Genomic DNA, 7,903 nt, shown 5'->3' with positions numbered 1-7,903 from the left:
AGGGAGAATGAATAAAGCCCACCACGAAGGGCTACCTGGTCGCAGGTTCCCTGTGGTTCCTTCCATCTCGATATCCCTGAGCTGGTTTAGAGACCAGCCGGTCTCAGCCGTGCTGCCTGGCATTAAGGGAAGACCTCAGCGTCTCCGCGGGGGCCTGGGGACCCCCTCCCCTGCACAGGCGTGGAGAGGTGGGATAAGAATTCCCGACCCACAGAATCACGAGAAATAAAATTTCACTTTTCGCTGTTTGGGGTCCCTTGCTGCCTGGGTCACCTGATTCCCTGAGGACTTTGCCTTTCCTCCCACTTCCCCTCATGGAGCACCCAGGATGCGGAGCTGGCCCAGAGCCCTGCCTGACTCGGCGGCTTCCCACTGTTTATAACCAGTGGAGGAGCTGGGGTGTGAACTCCCAGAAGTCCCCTCCTCCCCTCAAATGCTGAGTCTTTCCTGGGTCCATGCACACCCCAAAGCTAGGCTGGTGTGGGGGCCTGTCGTTGTGCCATGTGAGGTCTTGGTGCATGACCACATGCGGGACACGGCACTGCGGGAGGCTTGACTTGGCCACGGACCGGTCTGGTCGTCTCACAGACGCCTGTCTCCGGATCCGATGGCCCTTCCTCTCAGTCCATCCTCAGTGGCGCTGAATGACTGGCACAGCCCTGGTCGGATAAGAAGCGGAGGACACAGGGGAGGAAGAGGGGGCCGGGAGGAGAGTCACGAGGGGGGAGGGGCCGGGTGCCTATTACCAGGCCTGCTGGCAGAGGGGTCCTTGAGTCAGCCCTACAGGTGGAGGTCCCGGGACCTCCGGCATTGCAGAGCTGGGGGTGGGGGTGGGGGGAGTAGGGTACAGGGGTTACCTCCACACACACACCTCGTCCTGCCCCGTGCAATCTGTATGTTTTAGAGAATATGGCTTGAACTAGGAGTAAAGGACCACACTGTACATTCTCCAGACTCTGTGTGTGCTTGGCTGGCTAACACAGTAATATTGTTTAGCCCAGAACGCTCTCATCCACTAGGAAGGACTCATACCTGCGAAGACGGATGGTGTGAAGTCTCCTCATGTAGTGTAGGAACTCTGTTGTTAACCTATCTGCCACCCCAACTGGAGTGGGAGATCCCCGAGGGTAGGGCGACCCCAGCCAGCGCCACGTGGAGCAGAAGAACTGCCCAGCTGACCCCTGCCTCAAACCCTGACCCACAGAGTTGTAAGAAATAAAAAATTATTTGTAACTGAATAATTGAATAAATGAATGAGGGAATGGGACTGAGGTTTGCCCCGGAAACCTGATTTATTTCTACCAAGAGGACCCAAGGTCAATGGCTGGACTGAGCTTTTAAGGTCCTGCCGGTTCAATGGCACGTCTAGCTCCTCCTATCTTGGGTCCATCCACATGCATTGTTAGAATTCAGCTCAGTATGTAGCAAGCTTAAGAACCCACGTGATACAGTGAATGGGCCTCTGCTCTAAACCCACATCATGTGAGGCTCCCAGTCCCCAGGCCCCCAGCCAGTGTTTGCTGCCGCTGCTACTACCAGTTTGTCACCGTGGTGACAATGAACTCAGGTTCATTGCTCCCTTCTCAGGTCCAGAGCCCTGGGTCCACACCCTGGGGAGCCCTCGCTGTGCTGCCTTGTTATTTCTCATTACTGTCTTGGCCCCTCCTGCTGGTCTGCATTGTGGCCATCCCTGTGTATTCCACAGCACCGGGTGCAGTACCTGCCACTTCAGGAGACCCCGAACGTCGTGGGGAGAGAGGGAAGGAGGAGCAGGGAGTCCCATCAGCTCAGCTTCAGTCCCACCTGGCAGGGAACTGGAGCTACAAGAACCTGACATGTATTTTTGAAACTTTAACTTTTTATGAAAAATGTCAAACATACACAAAAAGGAGAATAAAATAATAAATCTTCATCCAGTTTTAAGAATTATCAATATTCTGACTCTTATTTCATCTACTCTACATTTTTTTTTGTTGCTAAAACATCTTAAAATAAATCCGCTATCATATCATTTCACCCCAAAACACTTCAAAATGTGAGATAAAGATGTAGCATCACTGAATTTGGGGGTTACATGAACCTCAAAAGTCATCCTGCGTGCTAACGGCGAGCCCGGGCTGGCAGGCTGTGCAGGGACCCAGCGCCTGGGACGCCCCCTGGCCCAGGAGGATGTAGGTGCTTAGTGGAGACTGTAATCAGCTCTCTGCCAGGGTTTTGGGGAAAGGCCTCCTGGGGACACTGCTTTAATTCTTCCTGAGCCCATCAGAATCCATCCAAAGGAGCCTTTTCCCTTTCTCCAACGTCCCTCTCCCCCACACCATACCCTTGGGATTTAAGGATTATTGTTTCCATCTTGCAGGCAAGGCAGTTAATGCTCAGAGGGGCCAAGTGACTTGCCCAGGGTTACCCAGTCACTGGAGGCAGAAGCAGGATTCTCACCCAGTTCTGCTGAACCCCAGAGCCCTAGCTGGTTCCACGGTCGGCACCACCCGCCAGGCAGGCTCTCTGTCCCCCGTTTATCCTCAAGAAGGAAGAGTCTGCAAGCACCCTCTTCTCAATGGTAAACAGTGGAGGGCAGCCTCCTGTGTTTCTCCTGGTGGGTGGGAAATGCTGTTTGTGAAAAGGTGGCTTTGGAGGAGGTTTTAGGAAGTGTGTTAAATGAGTGGGAGGGGGCTTCAAAGGGATCCTCAAACACACACTGTTGGGGGCTCTCCTCTCCCACACCGGAGTCTCTGCGCCAGCCCTGCCCACGGGCCTCATGCCCCATTGTATCTCCTGTCCTTTGATGTCGGACAAACTCGATTCATCTCTTTCATATCACTACAAAGGAGCCTCCTAACGGCTTTGTTTAGACAGTCTCTCTTCCAAATATTAAACATTTGGTCTTCCCAGGCACCCTCCCCCGGCCCCTCCTCCCACCCCCCAAGCTCTTAACATCATCCAGGTTTTTGCAAAATCCACTTTTCCCCAAACTGGTTGGCAGATTCTTCTCCCCCTATTACCAGCCTTCCCTGGGCAGATCTGGACACGTCACCCCACACATTCTTTCCCCCACCCAGGCTGCTCCGGGACACAGCCCTTCCTTGGGGAGCGGGTCACTGCCGTACGGTTCTCAGTCCTGTGGGGACCCCTGGAGAAACCTCAGGGAAATGGGGACGCTCTGGTGACTCAAGGGCTCAGGGCACCTGTCTTCCCCAGGCAGGCACGTGGGGGAACGTCGCCCCTGGTGGTGGCAGGCCCAGCCATCCGCCCGCTGGAGGAGCAGAAACTTCCAATTCCCAGACCACAAGCTACCTTGAGTGGCCTGTGTCTCTCCAGATATCACCCGCTTGGTACCAGGGGGTACAATAAGCTCTCCTTTTTCCTTCAAAAAACCCACTCTCACCCTGCAGCACCCCCCACTCCCAACCTTGCCGGCCCTTCCGCCATTTCTTTAGGTAGGGAAGTTGGCTCACACTGCTTCCTCCTCCACAGCCGTTAACATTCTCCCCTCCGATGCATCCCTTCTGGTCCCATAACCCTTCGCCACCCAATGTCACGGGCACCACCTGTGCTGGCTCCATTGTCCGCTGTCACCCTGTCCTGCTGTCTCTCTCCATGGTCCCTGGAGGGACTTTGTAGGTTGGGGCTGCTCCCTGGATGTCCCTCCTGTCTCCTCATGGGTCTCATTGCTCTGGATGAGCAGAAAACACCCTCCATCCCCTGCCAGTGTGGGGGTCAGGGAAGCTTTCAGAAGGGACACGGGCAGGGTCTTCTTTCCTCCTCCCCCCCTTCCTCCTGCTCTTCCTCCCTTCCTTCTTTCCTGCCTTTCTCCTCCCTTTCACCTTGTCATGAAATATGTTAAATGTCTACAAAATAAAAAGCATTATGAACCCCCATGTATCTGTCACCCAGCTTTAACAGTTCTCAACTCACAGCCAACGTTGTTTCATCTAAACCCTGTCATCCCACTCCACCTCCACTGCCTGCCCTATACTGACGCTAATTCCAGACACCTCATCATTCCCTCTGTAAGTACTGCAGTATCTGCATCTCTAAAAGAGGACTTTTAGAAAAACAATCGCATCTAAAAATATAAACAATTATTTTCTTAATAGCTACATCATTTTTTGATTTGCTGCTCCCTTGTTTTGCTTCTGTTAAGTGGGTTACAAAGTGCCTACTGTGCGCCATGCACCTCTGAACTCCTCAGCTAATTCTCATAACCATCACGTGAGCTAGTAGGGTTACAAATTACTCCGATTTTAGAGAAGAGGAAACTGAAGCTCGGAGGGGTTAAGTTTTGATTGGCCACATCTCATGGCTAAGTGAGGTCCCTCCTTCCTCCCATTGCCCTCCCCACCACCCATCAGTCCTGCCTGGAAAATTCTAGAAAATGCTAGTAATAGTGTTAGGGAACCCTTGACCAAAACTGCCTGCCTTGGCCAGGCACGACAACTGCTTGCCTGAGTTGTCTCACAACAGCAAGGAGGTCCCGATAGGAAATGAAGCGCTGCTGCTGAAAAGTAACTGGGAGAATTCAGGAGGGGCCAAAAGAGGGAGGAGATGACCAACCTCCTAGAATCCTTCACATAGGAATCCGTGTTGGCTGAAAGATGCGTGCACAACCAGGAAGGACCCTGAATCACCAACCATGGGCCAAGCAAGATGACTGGCCAGAGACAACTGGCAAACTAACCCCATCACCATAAAGACTGTGAGCCACGTGGCAGAGCAGTTCTCCTGGGTCCCCTTACCCTGCTGCTCCCCCCCTCCCCCGCTCCACGCCCCTTCCCAATAAAGCCTCTTGCTTTGTCAGCATGTGCGTCTCCTCCGACAAGTGATTTCTGAGTGTTAGACAAGAGCCCACTCGGGCCCTGGACGGGGGTCCCCCTTCCTTCCCAGCTGCAGGAAATGGTTCCTTTCACTATTTTTACTCGGGTCTCAGGGTGACGACCCCTCCCCATCCACCCTTTCTCTCCCAGCCCAATGGAGCTGAATTCTCCCCTGTGCCATCCTCAACCCCCGGAGGCTGAGCAAGCCTAGAGCAGGTACTTCAAAAGCTTCCCGCTTAATCGCGCCTTCCTGTGCCTCGTTAGGCAGGGAGCAAAGCAAAGAAACTAAACACACTTTAATTTGAGATCCTTGCAGGAAGGCACCCCCGCCTCAGCATGGTTTGTGCTCCCGGGCTGGTTGGGAGTAGGCAAGAGGCATTCAGGTGCTGGGACGTTTACCTGCTTCTTCCTCAGTTTCCTGCTCCTCCCCCTCTGGACATAAGAATAGTTCCTTTGTGTTTTCTTTCCTTTTTTCCTGCACCTAATTAGGGATTATGCTTGGGAATCAAGCTAATTAATCTCTGCCAGTCCAGGGTGAGATCAAGCTCCTAGCACTATCAGGGTTGATCAATACCTCCTTGCCGAAAGAATCTGAAAAACAACCCTGCTCCTTTTAGCACAGGCTTTAATAAGGGTGAGGCAGGATGGCCTGGGGGCAAGCTGGAGTGAGTGGGTGTGCTGGCTCAGCCCCACAGGATGGAGGTGTCAAGAGAGGCTCCTGGGCTGGAGCTTGAGTGTGAGTGGCCGCGTAAGCAGGACCTCCCCATGCCCACGGCCCTGCAAAGCAGGGGCTGGAGCTTCATCATTGTGCTGCTCTGGAACATCATCCAGCTTCCCTGACCTGCGAGGGTGGCCACTGGCAGCGCTCAGATCAGAAAATCTATCACAGATGATGGCGGGGTGTATTTCAGGACAAAGGGATCCCGCCAGCTTGTGGACCAGAGGCCCTGCCCTGGGCCTGCTCCCAACACTGGGCTACCACCTCAGCCCAACAAGGACCAGCTCTCCAGGAGAAAACTTCGGCTTGTAGGAAGGGGCTGAAGAAGGTCAGAGAAATGAGAGAAAGCAAAAAAACATCTCATAGGGCTGCAAGGGACAGAAGAAGACCTCACCCTGAGAGCAGGGGAAGAGTTGGTCTGTTTAGCGCTTCTGAAAATCCTGTGCTGTCTCTGGGGGTCTTCATGGCCTAGGGAGGTTACATCTTCAGAGGTACACCAATGGTCCTCGCCTCTGGAGGAGAAGACACGGTTGTATGTCTTCCCAAGACTATTAAGAAACCAAAGACAAAAGTATTCGGTTGCCCAAAAAGTTTGTTCGGGATTTTACATAAGATGTTATGTAAAAACCCGAATGAACTTTCGGGCCAACCCAATATTAAATGAAAGAGACTGGAATTGAAGGAACCCAGGATGTTAGACCTTTGGAAGGTCTTTAAGGCCTTTCCATTATTTGTATGTATCTATAGATATGTTAAATGAGCTAAAACCCCACATTAAATAGTAATTTTATTTTGCTATAAAAACTTGAAATGATTTTTATAATTATTTTAAATTTAATTTTCAGGTTTTTTTTAAATTAATTATTTTATTGGCTGTGTTGGGTCTTTGCTGTGTGTGGGCTTTCTTTTCAGTTGGGGTGAGTGGGGTGTACTCTTTGTTGTGGTGCACGGGCTCCTCATTGCCGTGGCTTCTCTTGTTGCGGAGCACGGGCTCCTCATTGCCGTGGCTTCTCTTGTTGCGGAGCACAGGCTCTAGGCATGTGGGCTTCAGTAGTTGCAGCACATGGGCTCAATAGTTGTGGCGCATGGGCTTAGTTGCTCCATGGCATGTGGGATCTTCCTGGGGCAGAGATCGAACCTGTGTCCCCTGCATTGGCAGGCGGATTCTCAACCACTGCACCACCTAGGAAGCCCTCACAGTTCTTTTAAAATCTTTCGGCATGATATTTTTCAGGTTGCATTTTCACAGGCTTTAACAGCCTTGGAAGCTTTGGGCATTGTGCTTGCAGTGTTCAAGGATAAAATGGCCCAGAGAGCCTGAGAGACCACACTGCCAGGCACCCTGTCTAGGGGGGCACCCACCCTAAGAAGTGAAAAAAAAGAACCCAGAAGCAGCATGCAGCAGTGCCCCACGTCCGTTCGGGGAGGAGACGAGCAGTCCAGGCCAAAGGGAACAGAAAAGCCCTTTAAGGATGTCTTCTGGAACAACTGATTAAAGAGGGAAAGAAAAAGAAGACAAAAAAGATATTTCTACTTACACAAACATACTCCAAGCATAGGGCAGAGGTAAGAGCTCCAGGGTCTAGGGGCAGCATAGGGGAACACCTCAAAACAATGAGGACATCGTGGTCTTCCAAACCCAGATGGCCACAAAGACCCTGTGGACCATCCACAGACCCAGAAGACTACCACAATGTCCTGTGACGAACACCAGAATAACTAAACACAGCAACTTCAGGGATTCAGACCCAGATTACACCAGCCACCATCATGGCCCATGAAAATGCAGAAGGAATGGAATTGTCCTTCTCGATAACACATGTAGGTTTCCTTGACTGCACAATGCCGGGGAGAAAGAATTGCAGGTTTTGAAATTCTGATCGGCCTGTTGAGGTCAGCTGTGGTCCCAGTGACTGCAGAAGACCCTTTGGTTTTGTTCTGCCAGTTCTGTAGGAAGTAGCAATGAGGTGCCGTAAAAGCCATGGAAGTGCACCTCTGAGATCTCCCTTCAGGGGATAACCTGTCATGGGAGTGCAGTTAGCTGACAGCCTTCGGCGTATTCAAGCTGAGGCCTGTCTCCCCAGGTAACTCCCAAATGACCACCCACCACAGGGACACTGGCACCTTACCACTTCTGTCCAGCACAAGACTCATCAATGGGCAGTCTTCTTGGACCTCAGGACTGCCCAGGACTTTCTCCAGAGCTACAGCAGTCTAAGGTTCTCCCTACCTAATCCTCCCTCCTCTCCCCTTCTCTCACAGATGTCAGACCTGCATCATTGTCTGAAGGCCATCCCTAATTACTCCTGATTCCTTTCCCTTTTGTTTCCCACAGGTACTACCTCCAATAAATCCCTTGCAATTCTAATTC

Source organism: Hippopotamus amphibius, chromosome 2 (genome assembly GCF_030028045.1).
Source record: "Hippopotamus amphibius kiboko isolate mHipAmp2 chromosome 2, mHipAmp2.hap2, whole genome shotgun sequence".
NCBI classification, from domain to species: domain Eukaryota; kingdom Metazoa; phylum Chordata; class Mammalia; order Artiodactyla; family Hippopotamidae; genus Hippopotamus; species Hippopotamus amphibius.
Note: the sequence above shows the minus strand (reverse complement) of the source record.